Below are 26897 nucleotides of genomic sequence, written 5' to 3' on the forward strand. Positions count from 1 at the left end.
TCCATGTATAGCAAATGGTTAACTGGTTGCTCTTTGCTGATATGATAACCACAGTTTATCTCACAGAGCATGGATGTCCGTGACAGCATCACAACATTGATGATAAGAAATCCCCTTGAAAGATTCCGCTTTTAATTTGGACCTCATCAATGAGAATCCCTTCCAGTTAACCATAGATTGCTATGTCCCTTCATGTGTTCCAGTTAACCATAGATTGCTGCAGAAAGGAAATGATCTTTTGATCAACCTTGTGCATTTCAATGTTACGACAATCCACAAAAGTGGGATGCTGTCCTATGCTTTTTGGTAGTCTAGCCACATCATCTCTACATTTTTATTTTTTTGTTTTGCATCTTCTGTGTTCCTTGTGTTCAGCCTGAGTCAGTCTTTCATCCTTCTCATGTTGACTATGCAGACTTTTTGCTCAGGAGGCAGTATTCCATTGTGAGATAGCACTATCTGGATCTTCTTTGCCAGAATTGCTGGTAGAACTTTCCACATAGCTGGTGAACACGTGATCGGTCTATAATTCACAGGATCACTGCGGCCTTCTTTCTTTTTTTGTATGAGGATGATTCTCCCTGTTACCATCCATCTTGGGCACCCATTCTTCAAACATTTCATTAAGTTGTTCAAGTAAATAGTCATGGTGAGTTGTTAGGCATTTCAGACAGAATCCATGCTCCCCATCTGGTCCAGGTGCTTTCCAAGTTTTCAGTCCTCTCAGCACCCAGCAAAACGGGGCCCTGACCAATCCGGGCTTCTAGGCACTGCTATAATACTATTACTAATAATAAAATGTAACTGGGACCTGAAATATATTTATATTAGTAACAACACAGACATGGGGTATGAATACAGCAGAGAAAATTTCTGCTAGCCAGAATTCCTTTTCTAATTTTCCCTGTTATATCCTTCTTCAGATTTCTAGTGGGGTGTGGAGCTTTTAAACACCTTATATACCAAACCTTCCCTGTTTGCTAATTGCAAATGGAAATGTCAACACATTCCTGCAAATTTGCTACTTGTGCAACTACTAAGGAGTATAATTCACACACACACACAGTTATTTTTCTGTCCTTGTCCCCCCATCCCTCCAATCTAAGTTTCCAGCCTTTTCCGGCACTTGCTAAGTTGAAAGCACTCAGCATTCCTGGTCCCTGTGAGGAGAGTTTTAAATCATGCATTCTATTCTTCCACCCGTTCTCTGTGGTATTTTTGTAACCTTCGGCACTGGGCAATGCAAACCATGCCAGGTATGTTTGTGTGCTGGGAAGTTTTTGGAACAACACCCCCACACACACGCACACTCCCCCTCCCTCCTCCTTTATCTTTTCATTGAAAACAAAACTGGCCCAAGAGAATCAACTGGTTGATCATTTTTTGGATGTGCGAGGGTTCCCTGATTTAGCCCTTTGGAGCTCACAGAAGCATGAAATCCCTAACAGTCTCCCTCCCCAATGGCCCAGCCGAAGGCAAGATGCCACAGCAGACATGGTACAAATTTCAGCTACACAGCCTGCCCATTCAGAGCCTTGTTCCCACTCCTTAGCTCACTAGGTCTCCTTTGCAGCTCTGGGGGCTTCTCTGCAGGTAGAGGACTGCTTTGCAAGGAGGAGAGTCGGCTAGACACCACGTGGTGGGCTATTTTGGAAGAGCATCTTAAAGGGGACGTGCTCCCCAAACTCTTGATCATTCTCTGATTGTGAGACCTAAATAGCGGAATACACTAATACTTCCTCCAGCACTGGGCTGTCTCTCAGAAGGTAAGAGCCGGCTGCACTCTGCCTGGAGGAGATCCAGTGCCTTTTAGTTGATGTATAATAGGATGACATTGCTGCTGCTTCTCGTTCTGCTTTCTCGTGTTTGAATTTCCTGAGGGCTAAACTTTGTGCGTGTGTATCTGTGTGTCCGCGCTATCGTTTTACATGCAGGCTGGGGTCTAGATAATTGTTTGTATCGTTTAGGCAGAAAGAGACCCGTGTCTTTTCGTGGGGGCTTGTTTACTATTGTGAGAAAGGAGACAAAACAAACGACGGGTTTGGAAATTCAGACATAAACTCCTCCTGGCCCTGGAGGACATAAAAGCAAAGCATGGTGAATATCTGGGTCATGAGATTCAGTGTCCTTGAGTTTGAAGTTTGGTGTCTTTACCCCCTTTCTTTCAACTCTTTTTTCCTTTCTTTTTGTTGCCAAAAACAATTTATCAAACTCCTTCTAAGGGGAGCTCCCCTCCTCACCCCCACTCCACTGCTAATCGTGTTCACTTAGTTATTAGTACAAGCAGATTTTATTTCCCTCTGACATCATTTTCCACCTAAAATCTGAAAGGTCATCGCTGCTTTATAAAAGTGTGTTGATTTCTGAGCGACAGGAAACAATAATTTAAAGCAAGTCACCAAGTGGCTGGAGGTGCCTGGGTTTCAGAGAATTCCCCAGCCATGCCGAACCAAACGGAACTCCTACCCTTTCCCCGCTATCACACCAGTCAGAATTTCCGCGTTTTTAATCTATGATCTGGATTTAAAATATTACACAGATATTTTCACACCTAAAACTGTTCCCCCCACCTCGCCGCCCCTCTTTCCAGTCCCCATCGCCTTGATTCAGCCCTTGGTAATTAATTTGGCATTTCAGAATAGCTACTGGGCTGGATAATGCCTGCATTCATCTCCCTAGCCTAATCTGAACAAAATCTGGAAGAAAAGCTTTCAGAAAGACAGAAAATGCCATTCGGTTACTGTTCAAAAGAACTGTCAGTCTATAGGAATAAATCGCTCCTGATTATTTCAAACTGGGGTCTTCTTTGGATTTCCATAAAACTTACAATTACTTGGGGGAGAAAAAAAAGCTTTAAAATATTTTTTTTTTGGAGGGGAAGATTTTATCATGTTCTCCTCCCTTAAAAATAAAAAGAAATAGTTTGCAGACAGATGTGAAAATAATAGTTTATTGCTAAAAATAGAAGAAAAAAGCTGTAAAGAATGCAAACATTGAAAGTTATTTGACTTCTAAAATAGTGTAGATTTTATTAAAAGTTGCGATTTAAATACATTCCCTCGAGTTCCTCCTTTTTTTCTCCCCTCACTCCCCCCGCCCCCTCTCCCCCCAATCCTTTCACCTCGAACTCACCATGGCCTCAAATCCGAGGTGGAAGGAGCAGGATCTAAAATTGACCCCCACAAAACGATCACAGGATCAGAGCAGAAGAACATATTCATTTGCCCTTCAACTCTGAGACCGATTAAACTTTGCCATTCCATATCTCTAGGCAGGGCCGTCGTTTTCTGCACTTCATAGCCTGGCAAAACTCCTCATTGGCTTTACTGGGAGCAGGATCGGATCCTGTTAACTTCAGGGGAGTTTCTTCGGAGGCAGAACTCCCCTACAAGCCGCTTTAGAATGTTCAGATTTTCAGGATTCTTTTTAATACTTTGTGTGTCTGTGTGGGTGGGGGGGGGGTGGAGGGGTTATATAACCCCGTGTACAGGCTCCTGTGGGGAATCATATTTAGCCCTGAAACTGACCGAATAGGCAGCAGCTCCCGTTAGAGGGAAGAAATCGACTGGAGCGAGATCAATTGGTTTCACGTTGGATCTAATTACGGAGAGGGTTGAACCGGTACCTTTAGGGAAAGGTTTTGAAAGGCTGAGAGGCAACGGTGAAATTTAGCTCGAAGTGAGAGTTTTCAGTTTGCACCCCCCCCCAAAAGCCCAGTTTGATCTAGACAAGAGAGATTCTTTCACAGCCTCTTTCTTGTAGATATGAGCAAGGGGGGTTACCAAAGAGCAAGCCGCAGGAATATTCATTGATAAAATTAACCCGTAGAGCTATCTTATGCTAGCACCCATTTTTCCCTCCCCACAGAGGAATTTTTGCAAGGCAGCTGAATGATGCGAACTTCTTTTTGGGGGGGGGGGGAGCGGGCACAACTGGAAAAAATGCTACGGGTTTTCCTCAGTCACCATATCTCTGTGCAGACAAGAGCAACAAGTGTTTGAAGGAGAACCTGGGGAAAAAATACGGGATTTTAAGTGCACTATTCGCTATTTCTTTCCCGAGAGTCACGAGAAAGGAGAGAAGGAACCCATCGGAGAGCACGCACCATGGCCTCACAGGCTCTGCGTTACAGTTTGCAAAACTTTAAAAAAAAATGGGGCGAGTTTTTGCCTAGATCCAGCCCCAGTTATCAAATAGGGTCGTTTTATCAATTCCTGCTTCGCGCACGGCGAAAAGAAAGGAAAAGGCTAAAATAATTCCCTCCGTTCCAAAAAAAACCCCCGCTGCTATGACATGACACACACTTTTCTTACGTAGTAAATTCTTCCCTTATAATCTATTCTACAAACACTTTTTGCTTAGAGGATATGCCGTGTCCTCAGAATCTTTAACGAATTAAAGAAAACATTAAATAGATCCACCGATGGAAACTCAGCCTTCTATATTATTCAGAATTATCTAATCTATCTATCTACTGACTGAATTTCCCTTTCTGAATATAAATATATCAATGTATTTGTAATGGTATATCCTCTGAAAGCTAATCAATTAGATCTCTCTCTCTATGTGTATATATATATATATATACATTCATTTGATAATGTTTTTCTCTCTGAAAGTTACTCCCCGAAACCCTCGTCCCTGCATTAGCAGCTCATAATTTAAACCCGCACAAATTAAGATCCCATCGGATTCGTTTGAATCGTGTGGTTATGTTGTTCCATAGCAATCCAACCCCAGTATTGAGGTTTTTAAGCAAATACTCGTAGCCGTTTGTTTGCTAGGCGGGTTTCAAGGCACTGGCCCCTTTCCCCCTAGATCTTGGCAGCGGATGGTTTCTTCACGTCAGGGAGAAATCTGTGCAGGACATTAACACTAGAGCTGCAGGCGCCGGCTCCTTCTCCATATAACCCCCCGGGCCCGCGCGCCCAAGTGCAGTCGGGGGGTGCCCTGCAATGCGGACCAAGATTGCAAAGCAGCGGCGCGGGCTCGAAAGGCCCTGAGCGCATCAGGGATCGCGAGTCTTTCTCGAGCGAACAGTGCCAGCTTGCCCCGGGCAGGAGGCTGCTCGGAGCTCCGGCTGCGCCCGCAGTAGGTGTCCGCCTCCAGCCGAGCCAGGGCGCCGCGCTCCGGGGCCCCTGCGTTCAGCCCAGGCCGGCCAGCGAGCCAGGGCGGCGGGAGCGCTTGCGGGCAGCCGGGGCTTCAAACCCAGCCGGCTGAGCCGCTGTGATCTCCGGGATCGCTTCTTAGGTTCATTCCCCGGGTTGCGGGCTCCATGCGGACCAAGGAGAGTCGCTGTTAATCCCCCTCCACTAACCCACCTTCCCTCCCAGCGACCGGCAGCCCCGTCCGCTCCTTCCGCAGTCAGCGGGACACATGGCCCCCGTGACAGGCTTGGCCCCCAACCCCCTCTGCGATCCCCAGAGCCGACGGCTTTTCAGGCAGGCAGCTTCCTCCCTGATGGGCTGCACAGCCATATGGTAGCGTAGCGCCTTGCCTGACGCTTCCTGTGTCCAGGGCCTGTTCCCTAAGGGGGGGGGGGGATCCCGCTGACTTAAAGGGGAGAGGAAACGTGGGGGCAAAAGGGGTCTTGTAATTGTAGTGAGGCATCTTACAGTTTCTATGTGAATATACCAGCCCAAAAGCACAACAGATTCTGCTTTTATAGTGTCCTATACTGCTGCTGCTGCGGTTTCTTCTTCTTCTATACTTTTTAATAACAAATTGATTGCAAAGAAAAAGAAATTTATGAATCTCAGCTGGGGGAAATATTTTATCTTAGTAATCAGTGTTAATACGTTGCTACCTGCTGTCTGTCTTGCTGATTAGTGATTTAATTTGACTTTAAACCCGTTGAAAGATATTTCAGCGCAAGGTTAATTTGACATTATATTAATTAATAAATAACAGTTAATAACCATGAGCTGATATATCCTCAGAAGGTTTAATGTCCATTTAAAATGCTGCCATGTATGTCACCAGGCTCAGAGACATGTTGCATGTAGTTATATATTATCCTTGATTATAATGATGATGGTGATAATAGGCATCACCATCATCAATTCCTTTTCTTTTTGATCGTGGCTTGATGACTGAGATTAGAACATAACCATATGCAGTCAGAACAGCAACAACTCTTATTTAATTCCCCAGTTACAGAGCCAATATCGCTGGGTTATGTAGGACGTCTTTTCCCCATTATTCCTTTTTCTTTCAGGAAAGCACATAAAAGAACAGGTGAAGGACTACTTAGATAATTAGATGTATTCATGTTGGCACACTTTAACAGCCTCAGAGAACTGGTAGGTAAGGTCCCATGGGAAGAAAATCGAAGGGAAAAAGCAGCTGAGGTGAACTGGCAATTTCTCAAAGAGACAATATTTAAGGCATAATGGAAAGCTATCCCAGTGCAAAGGAAAGAAAGAACAGTAAGGGTATGTCTCCACTGCAGTTAGACACCTGCAGCTAGCCCATGCCAGCTGAGTCTGGCTTGCAGGTCTCTGGCTAAGGGGCACCACAATTAAACAGCCCCTTAGCCTGAGCCCTATAAGCCTGCATCATCTGGCATGGGCCAGCCACGGGTTTTTAATCGTGGTGTAGACAGACCCTAAGAGGCCAATATGCTTACATCAAGAACTTTTTAATGACCTGAATATCAAAAAGAAGTCTTACAAAAAGTGAAAACATGGATAAATTACTAAGCATGAGTACAAAAAAAAATAGTTCAAGCATATGGGGACAAAAGCAGAAAGGCTAAGGTGCAAAATGAGTTACAAGTAGCAAGGGATATAAAAGGCAATGAAGGCTAGTGTAAATCCACTACTTAATGGGGAAGAAGAACTAACCATGGATGACATTGAGAAAGTTGAAGTGTTTAATTCCTATTTTGATGGGGGAGGAGGTTAATGGTGACCAGATACTCAACACAATATTAACAACACAGGGGAAGGAACACAAACCAGAATATGTTAAAGAGTTTAGATAAGTTAGATGTATTCAAGTCGGCAGGGTCTGATGATATTAACCCTAGGGTTCTTAAGGAGCTAAGCAAGGAAATCTTGAAACTATTAGTAGTTGTCTTTGAGAACTCATGGAAGACGGGTAAGGTCCTAGAGGACTGGAGAAGGGCAAACATAGTACCTGACTACAAAAAGGAGAACTAAGAGGACCTCAGGAATTATAGACCAGTCAGCGTAACTTTAATACCTAGAAAGATACTGGAAAAAAACTATTAAATAATCAATAAGATTATTTAACTATTAAATAATCAATAATTAAATAATCTAAGTAAGCGCTTAGAGGATAATAGGGTAATAAGCAATAGCCAGCATGGATGTGTCAAGAACAAATCATGCCAAACCAATCTAATTTCTTTCTTTTACAAGCTTACGGGCATAGTGAATAGGGGAAAGCAGTAGATGTGCTATGTCTTGATTTTAGTAAGGCTTATGACACAGTCTCATATGACAGTCTCATAAGCAAACTAGGGAATGTGGTCTAGATCAGGGGTTCTCAAACTGGGAGTGGTGACCCCTCAGGGGGGTCATGAACTGTCAGCCTCCACCCCAAGCCCCGCTTTGCCTCCAGCATTTATAATAGCGCTAAATATAAAAAAGGTGTTTTTAATTTATGGTGGTGGGGGTCGCACTCAGAGGCTTGCTGTGTGAAAGGGGTCACCAATACAAAAGTTTGAGAACCACTGGTCTAGATGAAATTATTATAAAGTGAGTACACAGCTGGCTGAAAAAAACTTTTGTTCAATGGTTTACTATCAAACAGTGAGGGCATATCTTGTGAGGTCCTGCAAGGGTCTGCCCTGGGTCTGTGATTATTCTACATTTTCTTGAATGACTTGGATAATGGAGTGGAGAGTATTGCTTATAAAATATGCAGATCAGACCAAGCTGGGAGGGGCTGCAAGCTCTTTGGGGGCAGGATTAGAATCAAAAAGACGTTGACAAATTGGAAAATTGGTCTGAAAGCAATAAAAATGAAATTCAGTAAAACAAGTGCAAAGTGCTACACTTAAGATGGAAAAATCAAAGACATAACTACAAAATGGGGAATAACTGGGTAGGTGGTAGTACTGCTGAAAAGGATCAGGAGGTTATAGTATATCACAAATTAAATAAGAGCCAACAATATGATACAGTTGCAAAAAACTCTAATATACTGGGGTCTATTAACCAAAGTGCAGTACATAAGACGCATGAAGTAATTGTCCCCCTCTATTTGGCACTGGTGAGGCCTCAGCTGGAGTACTGTGTCCAGTTTTGGGCATCACACTTTAGGAAAGATGTGGACAAATTGGAGAGAGTCCACAGGAGAGCAACAGAAATTATAAAAGGTTTAGAAAACCTTACCTATGAGGGAAGGTTAAAATAACTGGTCATGTTTAGCCTTGAGAAAAGAAGACTGAGGCGGGACCTGATAACAGTCTTCAAATATGCTAAGGGGGCTGTTCTAAAAAGGAAGGTGATCAATTGTTCTCCATGTCCACTGGTTAGGTTAGTGTTAAAAAGTAAAGAGCTTAATCTGCAGCAAGGGAGATGTAGGGTAGATATTAGGAAAAAACTTTCTAACAATAAGGATAATTAAGCTCTGGAACAGGCTTCCAAGGGAGATTGTGGAATCCCCCATCACTGGGGGTTTTTAACAAGAGGTTGGACAAACACCTGTCAGGCATGGTCTAAGTTTACTCGGTTCTGTCCTCAGCACAGGGGGCTGGGCATTTTCTCTGCAGTGTGTGTGCACCAATCCTGTTAAAAGGCCCAGTCCTGCTCAGCCTTACTCATTCAAAATAGTCAATGAAATGGGAGTTTTAGCTATGTAAGGAATTGTTATTCCTATTTATCATCTCTCCAATCTGATCAGTGTCCTCTGTGCAGTACTGTACCCCAATATCAAGCCAGTTCCTCCCCCAGAGATCTTAAAATCTAGAAGGAATGGATAAAGATATAGGACTTGGCCCAGAGAAGTGCACAAGTCTTGTTTGGAAGCCCAAGTGAAGGGCTGAATTTAAAGGGCCAAGAGCTGGGGCTGAAGACCCTAGTGAGGGCAGACAAGTTTGTTGCAATTTTGCTACCCCTGAAGGAATTCACTTTGATTGTATGATCTGGCTGAAGGGCTGAGCCACTCCTGTCAAGTGAGCCTGATAACCTACAGGGGAGCCAGGAGCAGGAAAAAGCCTGTAATACTGCATGCAGCAGCCAGAGGCGCTCAAGAAGTGAATGCTCCCAAGAATATATAATAGGAGACTCTAACTAATTCACATTAATGACAACAAGACGATTACAAATTACTGACTATTTTGAATTACCAAGTAAGTTAGCAAATACACAAAAAATCAAGACTAATGCATCACCAGATCTACTTTTTCCATTTATTTTGACAATTGTTCAGTGTGGTTTATGGTCACCCACCATAAGCATAGTACAGTATATTTTGTAAAAATAACAAAATCCTAGAAGTATGAGCCCTCACTGCTATGGCACCTCTGCTTGTAAATCTTTACTGAGAAGTGTTTAGAGATTGCCCCCCCCCCTTTTTTTTTGAAGGATCATAAAGTGTGTGGATTAGATAAATGCATCTGAGAAAGGTTCTACAAGGTGAGTATCAAATATTCAATTAGTGAAACTTAGTATATAAGAAGAGCAATTAATTGCACTCCATTTTGGGATAATTATGGCCCCATTCAGCAAGGTGTTTAAATAGATATCTAACTTTAAGCGTGTGCTTAAGTACTTTACTGAACTAGGGCCTATAAATGCCCACCTTATATCAAAGTCAAAGTTTGATCTAAGCTACAGATGGTTCATGAGGCTGACGCAGGTGCATCAGTTTCCATAGCCATCGACACACAAGGGAGAGATTTGGCCAGCATCACAATGGATCAGGCACTTGTTTTGCAGCAGGATGAACTGGAGGAAGCCTTTAAGTGTGAGATCGTCCAACCCATAACTGTAGTCGAGAGCCTTAACAACTCAGCCACCACTCCTCAATCTATATAGTAAAGTCAGGGAGGACAGATTTCGATATTTTTTTATATAACTTTGACGGATCATGTCTATGTTCACTTTTAAGCATTTTTAAAATTTTTATCAATTTAATTTTCATAGTGCAAAATTATGGGTTTTACCATTCTTATTTGATGACAGTAGATGTTGAGATTCAAAACGTTAAAGTTTTATAACTGTTAAACCACTAATTTGTCAACATCATACATCAAAATACACAATGTAAATGGCCTTAAATCAAACCCTAATCAATTCTCAAGCAGCACTTTTCTTACTTTGCCTATCTGTACATTTCAATTATTATGGATGGAAATATTTTTTCATCAGTGTATGTGCATGGTGAAATTGATCGACATTTACAGATAAAAATCGAATCCTTCCAAGCCTAAGTATAGTGTTACGCAAATAACTATACATACACACCAGGCATTCTGCACACATCTTGTTCATGTAAGTATAAAAGAAAACCAGTGCACCATGAGGGTGGAGAATCCTGATTTCAAACTGTGTAAGGAAGCAGCTTGAGAACCATACAAAACTAAACACTGCCTGTCACTGTGGGCCTGATTCTGCATCCTTGACTCAGGCACCGATCCTGAAGAGACTTGCACATGTGCTCAATGTTTTGCACTGGGAGTAGTCCCATTAATATAAATAGCACTACTCACAATGTGTAAAACTAATGTGCATAAGTTTCTGCAGGATCTGGATCTTAGGCGTTGATGGAGAGCATGGAGATCAGGTCCAGCATCACAGACTAGATCCTCATTGAAATCAATGGTAAAGCTCTCATTGATTCCAGTGCAAGCAATACAGGTGCCAAATAAGCAAACAGGTCATAACTCTCTGCACAGACCAGTCCAAGGGGCAGACAAAGATGCTGCCACATGGGAATGCACCTTTTCACTAAGAAGTTGAAAGCAGCAAATAAACCATAACTCCTTGCACAATGGGCTTTCAACATGAGAACTCTCATGAGCTGGCACCCTTCCTGTACCATCTCAACTGGCTCGTCAGCCTGCTGCTCACGTATGACCTGGCCACTCTAACATCTGTCTACAACTGTAGCAGCAGGGCAGGCTGATGTGTGGTTGGAAATATGTTTTTGCAGGTTAGCTGCTTTTTAGGGTGGGACTTAGACTGGGGAAAAGAGAAAATCATGCCACAGTGTCATGGATTTCCGTGTTTTACAGGAAGATTATTTTCAAAATGCTGAGGCAATTAAAATGATGATTTGGTTACTATGGTTCCAATTCAGCAAAGTATTTAGCACTTATTAATTTTAAGCGTGTGAGTAGTCCCATTGGAGTGAGCGGGACTGACGTGCTAAAAGTCAGCCAAGTGCTTATCTACTTTGTTAAATTCTTCTTCTTCCTTGAGTTAGTCCCATCAAATGGGGTCCACTCTGCGAGCCCTCTCCCTCCCTCTGTTCAATGCCGTATCCTCTATGGCACCACATGCTAACGTACCTGCCTTTATGACATCCCACCACTTCTTCTGGGGACGGCCCCTCTTGTCTTTTTCCTTCAGAACTGGACTTGCCTTCTGTCTATTGGACTTTCTTATCCACTTAGTTGTCAGGACTGAGCTTTACATGACTGATCCATCTGAGCCCGCACTCTCTCATTTTTTCAGTTGTGGGTGTTACTTTGAGCATGTCTCTAATACATACATTCCTCACATGGTCTTTCTTGCTTGCACCACTTATCCTTCGCAATTGTCGCGTTTCTGTGGAACAGATCCTTTGCTCACCTTTCTTCTTTGTTGCCCAGCACTCAGTGCCATACATTAAAACTGAACAGACCCCCATTTTGTAGACTTTCCCTTTTAATCTTACTGGTATCTTCCTGTCATGTAGCACACCACTTATCTCTCTCCATTTGAGCCAGGAATTTTTTATCCCAGCTCTAATTTCATCCTCCATATTGCTGGATTCTGGAACCCAGATACCTGAAGCTGCGTTTTTGGTATTGTTTGCCCATCTAGTTTCAAGGATAATTCTTCAGTGTTTACAATACTGAAATTAAATACCATAATACTCTGTTTTCCCTTTGCGTATTTTAAGCCCATGTCTTTCCAACACATTTCTCCATTTATCAAGATCCTCTTCTAGACTATATTTTCCCTCACTGCATAGAATGGCAGCATCTGCAAACAGCATGTACGAAGGTGCCTCCTCCCGTATATTCCTTGTGTGGGTATTCAGGACAAGGATAAACGAGAAAGGGCTTGGTGCTGATCTCTGATGCATTCTGACCTTTTACCAATAGTTCATCTGTTTCACCACTAGAGGTTCTGACTATTGATGTTACACCTATATACATGGTTTGAAAGAGCCACACATAAAGTTCTAGTACCATTTTCTCCCTCAGACCCCACCAGAGGAGTTCTCTTGAAACTCAGTCAAAGGCCTTTTCCAGCTCAACCAACACCATGTGAATATTTTTCCTTTTCTCTCTAATTTTTTTCTACTAGCTGCCTCAGCACAAAAACAGCATCTATTGTCGACCTTCCTTCCTGGTATGAAGCCATATTGATTTGCACTAATATCTACTTCCCTTCTTGGTCTCTTATTGATGACTCTGTTCCACAATTTCATTGCATGACTCATCAGCTTTATATCTCTATAATTTGTACCACTGCCAACAGCATCACCTTTTCTCTTGTATATTGGCTCCAAGATACTTTTCCTCCACACGTTTGGTATCTTTTTCCCTCTCATGATTGAACTGAACAGGGATCTCAGGAGATGGATGCCTTCTATTCCAAGCTTTTTCCATGCCTATATAGGGATTCCATCTGAGCTTAGGACCTTATTATTTTTCATGTTCTTTCACAGCGTTTGCCACTTTATCTGTCGTGATAGGCTCCACTAGATCTAAATTCATCACTTTGCAGTTGCATTGCTCTCCTGGGTTTTCTTCATTTAAAAGCTGTTCAGAATACCTTTTCCATTGATCTTTTATGCGACTCTTCAATCAACATGATACCAGTTTCATCTTTGATGAACTTTAGTTCCTTTATATATTTAGTACTTCTGTCCTATGCTGTCACCGTCTATATGCATCTTTTTCCCCTTTCTTTCTTCCAAGTCTAGCATAAAGTTCTTCAAAGACCTTTGCTTTCTCAATTACATTCCTGGCCAATTTCTTCACTGCCTAGTATTCCCCTAGGTCCTTTGCTCCTACACCTTTGCCAGAGTTAAAAGATAAGAGAAAAAAGTTTAATCACTTCCTGTACTTTTTTGCTCCACCACCAAGTTTCTCTTTGAATAAAGACTTTCCCTTTTGATTCACCCACCATTTGTTTAGCACTTTCCTATATATTTGTCTCCACAAAATTCCCAAATTTATGCATTCCTTCCTCATGTGTTGCTGACCTCATCTTCTCCATAATCAACTCACTAAAGTCCTTCTCAGCCTGTAGTGTCTGCTACCTTATCTGTGGTATTACCCTCTTTGATATTCTCTGTGTCTTCATTTTAAGAAACATATCTAAGATGAGAGGTCTATGTTGACTCATAAGTCTCCCCCCCAGTCACTTTGCTGTCTTTTATATCTTTTATTTTCCTACCTTGTTAAACTGTGGCCTAAAATTAATAACCTTCCTTTCTAGAGCCAGGCCGCCTTTGTGCTAAAAATTCAAATGAAATCACTAAGTCTTCAAAGTAGCTTTTTAATAAAAGTAAAGGTGGTTGCAAAATAAATAAATAAAAATAAAATTTCCACCAAAAATCCACAGCAAATTTTTCTCATCAAAATTTTGAAACGTTCAGAAATTTCTGACTGATAACAGAGCTGGCAAAAAAATGGAAGAAATTATCAGTTCATTGAATTCTTCCCCTCCTTATTTTTGTTGAAACTTTTAAATTTGTAAACAGCTCTATTTCCAATACACAGTAATGTTGCAGGTTTAGTCTGAGATTTGCAAAGCCATCCCAGAGATTTAAATGTATGTAGATATACCTATCTCATAGAACTGAAAGGTTATTGAGTCCAACCTGGTGCTTTCACTAGCAGGACCAAGTACTGATTTTTGCCCTAGATGGCCCACTGAAGGATTGAACTCACAACCCTGGGTTTAGCAGGCTAATGTTCAAACCACCAAGCTATCCCTCCTCCCCAATCCCCATTTAAATTAATGGGATCTAAGTGTACAAATCCTTTAAGCTGTTTTGAAATTCCCAGCCCTTGCGAGCTGCTATTTCATGATCTCCAGAGCTAGAAACAAGTGCTGTATCCCGTTAGAAAGGGGCAGTCCCGGCTCATCTGTAAAATCAAGGACCCATTTCTAACCCCAGCATTTCATGAGATATTAGCCCATATTGGATGGATGAGTATTACCAGATGTGCAAATGTAATGTAGTCTGTAGTGGTCCCTCACTGTCAGGCTTGGAGGTAGGCCACTCTGCCTTATCGCATCAGACAGCAAACAACAGCCAATTGGCGCTTTAGAGGCTCTGGCCCTCTGGGTGGGGCCAAGCAGTCTCGAGCCCAAGCCTCTTGGCAGGGGCAGACAGCAATTCCCCATCTATAGCTCTGATCCCTCTGAGCGGGGCAGAGCCAGGAGCAGTCTTTAGCCAAAGACCTCTTGGCTAGGGCAGACAGCAAGTACTAATCTGGGGCTCTGACCCTCTGGGCGGGGCAGAGCAGCAAGCAGTCTTTAGCGTCAGCCTTCGGGCTGGAGCAGACAGCAATCACAGTCTAGGGGCCCACAGCCTCCTGGCTGGGGCAGGCCACAGACAAGGCACAGGTCTTCCAGCCTAGGGTGAGTCGGCAGCCAACCCGGGGGCAGGGTTGGCGGCAGGGGGTCCCAGCCCAGGGTCCTAATAGTGGCGGGTGGATCCCATCGAAACACACTGATTTGTACTGCAACAGCACAAACCTGACTAACATCTGGTTCTCCTAGGCTACTTCCTACTGCAGGCCATGAGCCACACATCCTCAGTGGTTTCTGGGCAGATGGCTGATGGCCGTCCCAGTAACTCCTCTCATCCGGTGGCAGGGACAGCTTGGGGCCTAGTCTGGAGTCCTTCAGAGGGCTTGAGATGTCTGCCTCCTCCCCTGGCTTGGCCCCAACTGAGCTGTGGGGCCCTCTCTTTATACTTCCTGTCCTGCCCATGCACTTCTGGCAGGGGCGGGGCTGGTTTGGTTCCACCCACCAGGGGTGTGTAGTGGTCCCTCACTGTCAGGCTTGGAGGGAGGCCACTCTGACTTAGTACACAGTCCATTCTGGATTTGGATAGGACATTGCACATTTGGGAGAAGCTGACTTTGTGTGGCATAAGTTAGGTGCCTGCCTCGCTCCACACCAAATGGAGGAGATGGTGGTAGTGGTGTCGGTGTCCATCTTATAACTTTTAGCCCAGTAGTTCAAGCACTCCTCTCAGTGTGTGAGATCCAGGTTGACTTCCCCCCTTTCTGTCAGAGGGGGAGAGAGACTTTGAACAAGGTCTCCGTCAAGCATGCTCTAGCCACTGACTGAGCTGCAGGATTTTGTGATGTGGGGCTTCCTCAGTCTCTCATGTTGAAGCTGTTGCACCGTGGATGCATAATGAAAGAGTGGCTGGAGCAGGGGTCTGACCTCAAACACACTCGCCAATTACTATTCCACTGTGGATAAATATTAAAATAGTCACTGGGCCCAAGGGAGACATAATGGGTAATCCAGTGGTTATGGGACCCACCTGGGAGATGGGAGACCCCATGGCCAGCCTCCCTGCTTCAGTTTTTCATTATTTATCCTCAGTGCAATGACTTCAACAGAAGAGAGTGAGGGAGCCCATAGTAGTATATCCCATAGACCAATGGGGGAGCACCCTTTCTCTTGAGCATAGAGGGGAGAACTGAACCTTGGTCTCCCACATCCAGGGCCGGCTCCAGGCACCAGCTTGCCAAACAGGTGCTTGGGGTGGCTACTCTGGAGAGGGGCAGCACGTTTCAGCTATTCGGCGGCAATTCGGCGGACAGTCCCTCACTCCCACTTGGAGCGAAGGACCTTCCGCCGAATTGCCAACGCAGATCGCGATCGCAGCTTTTTTTTTTTTTTTTTTTTTTTTTTTGCGCTGCTTGGGGTGGCAAAAACCCTGGAGCTGGCCCTGCTCACATCCCAGGTGAGTGCTCTAACCACTGGGCTGAAAATTATAAGGTGAGCAACTCCTCCTGGATTTTGAATGAGACTCAATCTAGTAAGCAGCTTCTCTCCATGCCTACAGGGTCAGGCCCTGCACGCAACTTAAGCAGATGAACTCCTATCTTTCCCCCCGTTTGTGAATTGCTCTAGGGGTTGGATGGGAGATAGGTGCCCAGACAACCACAGGGAGGCAGCAGTGCACAGGTCCAGGGGCAGAATCCTAGGTGCAGAGGGAATTTTTACTCTGAAAAACTTGGCTGCTGAATGAGTTTAGGCACCTGCAAGGTTCAGCAGGAATTCTGCGGGTAACAATGGGGCCCAAACTGGGAATTAGGCACTTAAGTCTGAGGTTTAGGATCCTAAATACTCTGGTGGATCCCACCCTAGGCTCTGGGGCCCAGATCCTCAAAGCTATTTAGATATTTGGCTCCCACTGAATGAGAGTTAGGTGTCTAAATACCTTTAAAATCTGGGCCTCAGATACTGTGATGAACTGCGATATAAAATCCTAAAATGGATATATGGACAAACACATGGTTGTTTCCAGACTCTAAATCACATTAAAAGAAAATGAAAATACATTAAATCCTTTCTTGATAAGACATTTCCATGAAAGTCATTTCTGTAGTTGCAACAGGGCTGTTGTGTGATGGTGAATGCGGGGGAAAGTGTCTATCGGGCAATCTCCTTTAGGATGTGGTACCCACTGAAAATGTTCGAGAAGCCCTGCATTCCTAGGCAGAGTGAAGAGGAAGGAGTCACAGGTGAATGGTAGACGCAGTTTATCAGGTGGCTGTCACCACTGCATATGCATAAGGGAGGGTCATTAACCATTGGAACAGTGTGCCAATGGTCATGGTGCATTCTCTGTCCCTGGAGATTTTAAATCAAGACTGGGTTTTGGTTTTTGTTAAAGATATAGTCTGGTTCAAAAGGAATTATTCTGGAATTATCTATGGCCTGTGTGACGCTGGAGGTCAGACTAGATGACCACAGTGGTCCCTTCTGGCCTTAAAATTGGTTAATCTATGCATCTAGGAAGTACTGTTTTGCGTGCCTTTGGTTAACAATGAATCGCTGCCCAGTGTATAGCTGTAAAATAACCTTATCTAAACATTTTCTGCCTTGTTGTTTTGTCATTTCTGACCACCACTGGAGAGTGAAAAGCCTTCCTTGAATCCTGGGAGCTATTTAATTTTTTAAAAATCCCACAGGAAGGAAAAAACAACCAAAATGTCATTTATATATTCAGACACTCCAAAGCATCCTGTTTCCCATATTATTCCCCCTTGTTGGGGCACCAGATGCTGCAACTAAAAACTCAGATTGTTCCCAAATGAGCTAAGCAAATACTTGATTGTTTGGTTCAGAAGGTGAAACAAAAAAATCTGTTCATTTTGAACCCAAACTGATTTTTGCCCTGTTTTTTTTTTCTGATTGAAATGAAAAACCAACAAAAAAAAATAGGGGTGAGTGGATTGAAATAAAACATTTTGACTGTCGATTTGAAATGATATTGTGAAATGAAATGTGGGATCAAAATGACACTTTCCATTTTGAAAATATCATTTTGAGTCAACACTTCATTCTGAAATTCATTTTGATTTCTTTTTCAAAATGAATCATTTTGATATTTCAAAAATTGTTGTTGTCAGGGAGGGGTTTTAGCCAGAACTATTTGCTGAGTTTGGCCCAAATTCATGAATAGCTTCAGTGCCTCCAGAATGCATTTTTCAGCACATTTACTATTCACCAAAAAAACTTCACCCAGCTCTATTCCCAGCCCACTAAGAAGAAAAGGTCAAAATGGTGCCATGTAAACAAAGTGTACGGTGAGTTAGATCTGGATACATTATTTATCCTTGCTCCTCACTGGTGACCCTCCATAACCCAGAGGTGGATCTGCTTCCTTCACCAGTGGTGGGTTATTAGGCCATCTGATGAAAATAATCTGTCACTCCATTTTGAGTGAAATCTTGGCTCTATAGATGTCAGTGAACATTTTGCCATTGACTTCAGTGGGGCCAAGCTTTCACCCAATATTTTTTGTCTGAGCAAGAGACTCCCACATATGTCTTGGATTTCCAAAGAGCTGATGAAATTAATAGGGATTTGGCCACCCAACTCCTTTGAAAACCCCAGCCATAAAGCATATATTAGCAGGTACTCACAAACTCACTTGTCTGTATACACTGCTATAAACACAGACACCCCATTCTCAGCCCAGCCATAGCGGCTGGATTAAGCCTGCCTCTCCCTTTCACTGCACTTTATTATTATATATTGTTTTCCCTCTTCTAAAAGGGCTCCCCTAATTGTGCATGTTATTTGTATCAGTTGATTGTGGGGCTGGTCATGGAGCACTGAGTAATTCATAGTGTTTGGACAAGACAAACATTGTTCTGTCCCTAAGCAAACCTCCAGGAAGGTCAGCCCAGTTCATCCCATTGCTGTGGAGAGCTAAAAGTATCCAGATGATGTGAAAATCAGACCCTTTTCATGGAGGGGAGGGGAAAAAACAAGCATGCAAGCACACATCAACACGTCCTGACATTCCCACATTCTGCTCCTTTCCATTCACCTCCCATTGTTTTACCAGCACAAAGTTGCCCCGAAGCCTTTGTCAGGCTATATTTAAATAACGAACTGGCCTTCCCTCTGGAAACCAGGGCAGAGATACAGGCGGTCAAGTCATGTGCTTTGCCATCTTATTCAAGAGGAATATTCAGTAGCAGGAGAGAAATAGGTCTCTTCAGAGTGTGACATACTGTACCTTGTGGCACCTTAGAGACTAACAAATTTATTTGGACATAAGCTTCCGTGGGCTAAAACCCACTTCATCGGGTGCATGGCGTGAAAAATACAGTGGGCATCCATGCATCCGATGAAGTGGGTTATAGCCCATGAAAGCTTATGGCCAAATAAATGTATTAGTCTCTAAGGTGCCACAAGGACTCCTCGCTGTTTTTGCTGATACAGACTAACAGGGCTACTCTCTGATACTGTACCTTGTCCTGCCTTGTTCATGGCTGTCAGGTTGGCCCTGAATTCCTGCAGGTTTGGTTTGAAGGAGGCGGAAGTAGAGTGTTAATCCTTCGTGTCAAATGGTTTGTGTCATTGATCAGGTTCATAACCAACCATTTTAAAAACAACAGCAACGTGATCTGGAGTAGTTTAGCTAGAAACATATGCTAGAGTTGAAGGCAACTGAAGAAATATTTGCTGTGAGTTGTCTGGCCTAAGAAATCACTCGCTGGGTATTTAAAAGACTAGCTGTAGTATAATGAATAGGAACGTGTTATGCAAAGGTTTCCCATTTACAGTGTTTGCCACTGAGGAGGTAGAAGTTAGAATCCGCCGTCCCTGCTGATACGCCACTCTCCAGATTTCACTCCGATACCAATACAATTCTCTTAAATGCTCCTGCCACTTATTTAACTGAATTAGAGAAATGCCACTAAAAGGTGCTGCATTAATTGTGGAACCAAGGGCTGGATCCTGACGTCCTTGTACTGCCAGACTTCGGCACTTGGGTGTCACTGAATCCAGTTGTTATGGATCTTTGTACTGAATGAATCCGGAGCGCTGAGGTCTAACTTTACACGGGAGGGGGTTAAAAAAGAAAACTTGTTGCTGCTCTCTAACAAATGAAATCTCGCTGTCTCTCCTTCCTTTAGTACCACTAACCCCCCCCCACACACACACACACACACACAAAAACACACACACTCAGGCCAGTCACTTTACCCCTTTCCTTTCCTAAGCACAAATATCTGGGCTTTCTAACCTCTCTGGGAGGATCTCTGCGTGGCTATCCCAAACCGCGCGTGGGTGCATCTGCCTCTGGGTCCGCTCCGATACCCGCGACGGGGCTGATCAAAAGGGAACGGGTGTGAGCTACAGTCGGCCGCTGTTGGACAAGTGGCCAACTAAACAGGGGCCCTTTTGTGCTGTCTCCAGCGATGAGCGAGGCGGGGTAGCTGTACCTGACACCCCCTTCGCCCCAGAGCTAACGGGAGGGGTTTTGAGGGTAGCCCGCCCCGCACTCACTTTCCCCAGCCCCCGCCGGGGGTCCGGCTCCAGCGCCCACCCTAACGCTCACTCGTGTTACCAGGAGGAATTTGTGCCAACCTGAGCGGCGCTTTCCCACGCGGTCCTAGGTGAACTGCCGGATCGGCCCCCCGGGTGCGTCGCTTTTTTTTTATACAAAAAGATGCTAATTAAATAGGGTCGCATCCTGAAGGTCCCGATCCGGCAAACCCGTAGCCAGCTGAAAAGCTACCGGAGGAGTCTCCCTCTCTTTGCAATCCATGGCCTGAGAAAGGACTATTCACTTGGGTAAGTATCAGAGGGGTAGCCGTGTTAGTCTGAATCTGTAAAAAGCAACAGAGGGTCCTGTGGCACCTTTAAGACTAACTTAAATGCTCCCAATACTTCTGTTAGTCTTAAAGGTGCCACGGGACCCTCTGTTGCTTTTCACTTGGGTAAGGATTTGAAGGATCGGGCCCTCAGGCAAAACTCGCTTGAGATCCGGCAATGGGACTCCAGCTTGCAACTCAGGGCCCATTGTTTCCATAGATGGCAAGTGATTCCCCCCCGATTAATCTTAATGGGCATTATAGTTATTGCAGACAGGATAGATTACAATATTTTGCATTTGCTAAACTGCAGCAAAAATATCTTTTAAAAAATTCCCTGGAAAGCAAAACCAACTAGTACTGTCAACATTCACAGCGAGCGTGAGAACAAAGCACGGGAATCTCGTAAACAGCCACATTCGTTTTCAAGGGCAGGTCTTCACAAGTCTCTCCAGTTATAAAAAGGCCCGTCAAGCGAACTGGTTTAAACCTGAGGTGTCTCGGGGCCTCGCATGTACACTAAACTCTTTTAAATTTGCCGCTGTTTTGTTTGTGTTGTCTCTACACCTTTAAATCTGAGAATAAGATTTTATTCCAGAGAAAGCGATTTGTACAGGATCAAATCGATAAAGCCACAGCGACGTAAAGCGATGCGAACAAGCGGCTAGAAACTTTGACATTTACACGGTGGTTGCCGACCAAGCATGAAAAAATAGACATAAATAAATCCAGGACAACTCGGATTCATCAATAAATGCAGCTTCCAATGGCCGGCTTTTATTAAAGCGTCTACGATCTCCACGCTCAGATTGATGTTGTCTGCAAAGCCCCTCGATTGAAAAACCCTTTGCACCTCCATCTGACCTAGCTAGGACATACTTCTTATTAACTCATCCCGGTTTACACGGATTGCGGAGTGTTCCGAACCGTTAAATTAGACGCTGGTCCCGGGGTAATTGTGTAACATTTCGTATGATTTTTTTTTAATTACTTCAATGGTAAAAAGGGAGAAAGAGGCCTGGTTTTTGTAAATGCACTTTCTGGTACTCACATATATAAACCTCATACACGTGTAAAGTTATATGTAATACGCTGCATACACACGATTACACGTTATATCTCTCCGTGCCTAGCCACGCTTTTCACTGCATCAGAACCACTTAAGATTAGACCGACCGGAGACTTTTGAAAGTCTCAAACGAAACTTTTGAAACCGGAGTCTCTACTGACTTGGGAAATAAATCAAAGACAACAGGAGGGGATGCGGGGGGGTCTAGTTTGTATTTTAAATTCTAGCTCGGCTTTTGACTGAGTGTGAAGGTGTCATTGGACCGGGGCTAAGAAAATAAAACTAAGCAACCCCGCAGCTTCCACGCTGCGCAACCTATAATTTTAACATCAAACCCACCGCCCAGCCCCTCCTCCCCCGAGCCCGCGATCACGCCGCTGGCCTGGGTGTCAGTTTCACGGACTTGAAAAGGATCCGTCAGACCGGATCTTTAGGCGCAGGGGAGCCCCAAACTTCCCTACGCTTAAAAACAGAAGTTTAAAACAAGCTCCTTTTGAGGGGGGGAGGGGGAGAAACCCAGAGAGCAGGGAGCCTCCGGCGGGTCTCCCGTAGAAGTCAGGATGCGTCCGATCTGGAGCCATCCCCACCCTCCAGTTGCTTTGGAAAATGTGTTGAACAAAGGGGTGGTTGCAGAGAGGACAGTGTAACCCCACACCCGCACCCCAGCCCCTCTCCCTGAGCCAGCCCCCCAGAGACCCTGCCGCTGGGCCCCTCCCTGAAATGTGCTCCATATAAAGGGGGAGCCTCTCCGTAGAGCCATGTCTTTGGGGGGGGGCTCCGGGAATGGGGCTTGTACCCCTGCCTTGGTGTGTGTGCACGGAGCTGGGATGTGGGGTGGGACAGGCAAATCTCTTTAACTCCCGGGGCGATTCCGCGTCCTGGGTTAACGTGGCTTTTAATGAGGCTCCTGTAATCCTGCCCCGGCGCTGCCCGGGGAGATGGAGCTGTAAGAGCGCCCGGGGGGAGGCTTTCGGGCTGTTAACAAATCCATCCAGCAGCAGGGCTGTCAAGGGGGAGAGGGCTGGGGGCCGGAGGGAAGCTGCGCTCAGGCTGCCGGAGCCCGGCTGCCCTGCAGGGAGAGCGGTTGCACTGCCAAAGCCACCCCGCTGGGCTGAGCAGGAGCGGGAGCAGATTAATCAGGCCCTAATTCAATTTACAACAACCCCTTTTATTCAGTTCGGTGGCAAGGAATTCAAAGGGGGAGAGGGGCGGGGGGAGGGGGCGGCTATTCGCCTCGCTCCCCATCCCCCGAGCCGAGCAATGCCTGTCACCGCGGCGGTTTGCAGAAACAAGGGGCAGCTCGCGGAGCGCCAGAGCCCAGGCGATTGAGTGACAAATGCATAGGGAGCCCGCGCAGAAAGGGCACCTCCGTTGGAAAAATAGAACTGCCCTTTTAATCAAGGGGCTCGGCAGAACGCAGCTGGGGTGGGGGATAGCAAACCGGGCAGGGCGCTGGGGTTGGGAAGGGGGGGCTGTGCCAGCCCCGCACCCACTGAGGGCAGCCTGGCGGTGCACAGCCAAGCCCACCCGGCTAGAGCGCTCGGCTCAGCACCCGCCCTGCGGACACCCCCGACCCCTGCATCTATCCAGCAGGGAGCCATCTCCCGGGGATGCTCAGAGCCCCACAGCCATGGACTCAGTGTCTTTGGATCGGACTCTCCTGGTGCCTGGCAACGTTTAGGTCTAGCGATATCTCACCTGTTTATTGGCCTGTGGCAAGGTGTGGGGATTGTTCTGGGTTTGTCAGTGAGCCTCTGCAAAATCATGTCTGATCCTCTCCTCCCCCCCCCCCCGAAAGGCGTCTGATCCTTGTCTACAAGCTTTAGAGCAGAAACCCAGCAGCCGCCCCGGATCGGAGCATTGGCATGCTCTCGGAGAATGGGCTTGTTCCCAAACACACGGGAATGACATCTTGGGTTTAGGGCGAGGGAGAGGTAACAACCCGTTAAGGGTGAACACCCCCATGGAGTCAAACGCAACTAGTGTGTATGAACTAGCGAGAGCCGCGGGGAACACGCGAGAACAGCTCGGCCCACGCCAACTTTGAACAATCCCCTTGTCTTTCCGGAGTTAGTAGATCCGCCTGGCAGAGAAACTGGACGGGAGGACTAATTCGTCTACTGATGCGGCCCCAAGTGGGACTGAGACCGGAGGGAATTCAGCCCACGAGAACAGCCTACATGAAAATGACACACGCGTGACTTTTAGAAAGAGTTTGATTTGAAAGATTTTAAAGCGGCAGCCGCGCTTGTAACCGACAAAATAACTTCTACCTGCCGGGGTCCCGCGCTGTGAGCTGAGGACAGAGAGTAGTGTGCACTGTTTAGCGACAACTCAGGCAGTCCAGCCCCCTTTCCCCAAGTTATCTTCTGTGATCCGGGATGGGAGGATCACACCCAAAATCTTAGTATTCCATAGAAAGTCACCCGGGCCTGTCCCTTTATCTCATTTTGATTCATTCTTCTCTTTGTTCTTAAGTTATTGGTGGCTTTTTCTTTACCTGTAATCAGTGTCCCAAGAGCTGGGAGATTCAGTAAGAAAGAGTGAAACGCTGTTCACAATACACACACCATATCAATATTAGTGTATTAATAACACGTTCATAGGTTCATTCAGAATATAGATATGTTTCACTCTTTCAGGATGAAACTATGAACTATGATTATTTATTAGTTATTAATGATCATTTGTTAATTAAAAGGACACCTCTATTGTATAATCTACATTGTAATATAATCCGGTGTGTTTAATTAGTGAGGAACTACCAAAGCCAGAGCACAGGTGATAAGGAATCAGATGCGGAGTCTGGGGGCTTCCTTCCATTTGCACACTTGAGAGCGAGCATGAGATGCAGCCTCAGCTGGAAGAAAGGGCTACGGGGTGACGGGGTGAGCTCGGCTGTGTTTTACAGGCAGCCGGGAAGGCAGGGCAGAGCAGGGAGCTCATTCCACGCGCCCCGCAGGGTGTGACTTGTCGGTGGAAATGAACGTTTCAAGAAGCATTTCCAGGTGTCTCACTGAAGCCCAAACACTCTGTGATTCATCCCCGGGATGCAAACAAGTGGTTGATTTGGACCTTTCCCCTCCCATGCCCGACGGGAGCCCTTGCATTTGCTAATGTAGCATCATTAGCGCTCGTAGCTGTTCTGAAGCGAGGTAACAATTCGACAAAACACCCGGCGCAGGGGGGAATGGGAGTCAAGAGGAGTTTAGGAGTGAGCGAGGGGTGCAGGAGCAGGCGTTGCGCTATCAATATAATAAGCGCCCATTGCCCGCGCGTCCACAACTGGCTTAAAAGGGGCTTCTTGGGGAAGAGCCAGTCTGCAGGGGCCCTCATAACTGGGGCGGCCCTGGTCATAAATGAATCCTCGGCACCTTCAGCAAAGTGACCTCCACCATGGAAAGTGCCCTGACTAACGGCACGAATACGTTGAACTTTATACAGCGCGCCTGGGTAGTGTGTGTGGGGGTGTGTGTGTGTGTGGAGTGGAAGAAGCTCTCTGATTCTGTGTGTGTGTGTGTGTGGGGGGGGAATAAAGTGATTAGCCGGGTTTCAGAAAGCAGCCTCCGGGTTGAAATCTGCGCCCCTCTCTGGCATCTTCCCGGTAGGAGGCCGAGAGGCCCTGTCCTGCCAGGACCCAATCCCCCCAACAGGCGCTGGGAACTTCTTTTACGCAGTTTAAAAAGTCCCCTCCCCCCATACAATTTCCTAGCAGGTGTTTTTTATTTCACCCGGACCATGGGCTCCCGGAGAATATACCTGAGACGGGAACCAGTGAGGCTGCCAAGACCCTACTGCCCAGGCCTCAGAGGGGCTCCGGTGCTCTGCTAGTGCCTGTGGATATTTCCAGCGCTATAAACCTGGGTGGATCCTATCTTACAGCGCCAGTGTAGCCAAGGCCTTAGGGTCCCTGTCATCTCCCAGAATCTCTGACTACTCCCAGCGGGGCAGATTTGCCTCTGTTCTCTACCTTAAAAGTTACCAATTCGTGCCGGCTCGCCCAGTATAATCACCGAGTGCCCCGTAGGTCCTTGCATAAGATTTGTCCTTGAGAGCACAGCTATATGGTAAGGGCCCGATCCTGCACTCCTTCCTGGGGCAAAACGCCCAGGGAGAGCTCTGTCAGAGCAGCTGATGGAAGTTCTGCCTGAGCCCGAAGAGCGGGACTGAATCCTGGGTGGAAAGGGCCCGATCCTGTCTTCACTGAAGCCGATAGGTACCGATTCCGCTCTAGCTTCTGTAGACTCCTCTTCCCACGGACTCAGCAGCGTGCCAAGGCTTTTCTCAACCTCAGACACCAGCACAGTCCCCCTCCCAGCACTTGCTTGTTTATTTACACGTTATTTCCCCGGCTCCCTCTGAACAGGCGCAGCTGCTCCTTCCCAATCGCTTCCCGAACAGACTTGCAGAAAGCTCTGCTCTGACTTTTTGTTTACACCCCGTGCCTGGCGTGACACAAACCCTTCGCTCTGCGGACAGAGTGCAGAGAGGTAAATAACAATAAGGACTTGACGAGGAGCTAAAGGCTTACGGCCAGATCCCCTCAGGACCCCCAGTACAACCCCCTGTGGAGCCGATAGAGTAACCGAGAGCAGAGTTTGTGCCTGAGGGCACCCCCAAACACACCAGCACTTCCACAAGGGAGAGCACGAGGAAGGTCCTTGCCACTGTCAAAGGAAGAAAGCAGGGCCCGATCCTGCTGCCTTTGCAGTGGGTGGGAACGTCAAACCCCTCCCCCTGCCTCGGCTCCTCTCTTCCTTTGCCTAAAGTTCGTCTTTGCTCCGCTGTAAAACTTTGCTTTCAAACAGTCGATGTGAAGAGCCTGCTCACACCGATTCCTTCTGTCTGCTCCGTCCCCTCCCTCCCACAAGCGCTCCTCTCCCATCTCTCTGAATTTGCCCTCTTTGCCTGGGTTCCCCCCTCCCCATCCTATTGATAAACTACCAGTGGATGTCGTTGTTCTGTTCCTTGTGTGAGCGGAATGTCACTCCTTTAAGATGACCTCAAACTCAGCAGAAGCTGGGAACGTCATTCAGGCTCTCTGCAAGGCGCGGAGAGGGAGGCAGGGAAGGACAGAGCCCCGCCACTAGGGTGTTGTGGGTGTTGTTGTTGGTTTTTTTTTTTTTTTTTTTTGGTCTGAGGATGGGAATGCTCTGGGCTCTTTGAACCACACACCGTTTAGCATCCAGCGCTTCCACTCCGCAAGCCAGGAGCGCTCGGCTGAGAGCTTGAAGACGGGCTGTGCGTGCCACCTTCCCCGGGAGCTCCAGAAACTTTACTCTTGCGCCTCAGGAGGAAAACCAAACGAGCGAAGAAGGTAGC

The 26897-nt window shown here is 45.9% G+C and overlaps 1 protein-coding gene across 4 annotated transcripts in view; it reads left to right on the forward strand.

Moving 5' to 3' along the window:
• Positions 1-1433: 1433 nt before the first annotated feature.
• Positions 1434-26897, forward strand: part of NTN1 (netrin 1) — a 266079-nt gene continuing 240615 nt past the window's right edge. Inside the window, exon 1 of one of the 4 annotated variants that reach the window (XM_024101647.3) lies at positions 1434-1766. The gene's annotated coding sequence lies outside the window, so the exon portion shown is untranslated. Of the gene's footprint in view, positions 1767-26322; positions 26893-26897 lie in introns of those variants that run through there. The other 3 variants (XM_024101649.3, XM_024101648.3, XM_005309866.4) reach the window with 3 other exon arrangements.

The sequence above is a fragment of the Chrysemys picta genome, chromosome 12, assembly GCF_011386835.1.
Source record: "Chrysemys picta bellii isolate R12L10 chromosome 12, ASM1138683v2, whole genome shotgun sequence".
Lineage (NCBI taxonomy): Eukaryota > Metazoa > Chordata > Testudines > Emydidae > Chrysemys > Chrysemys picta.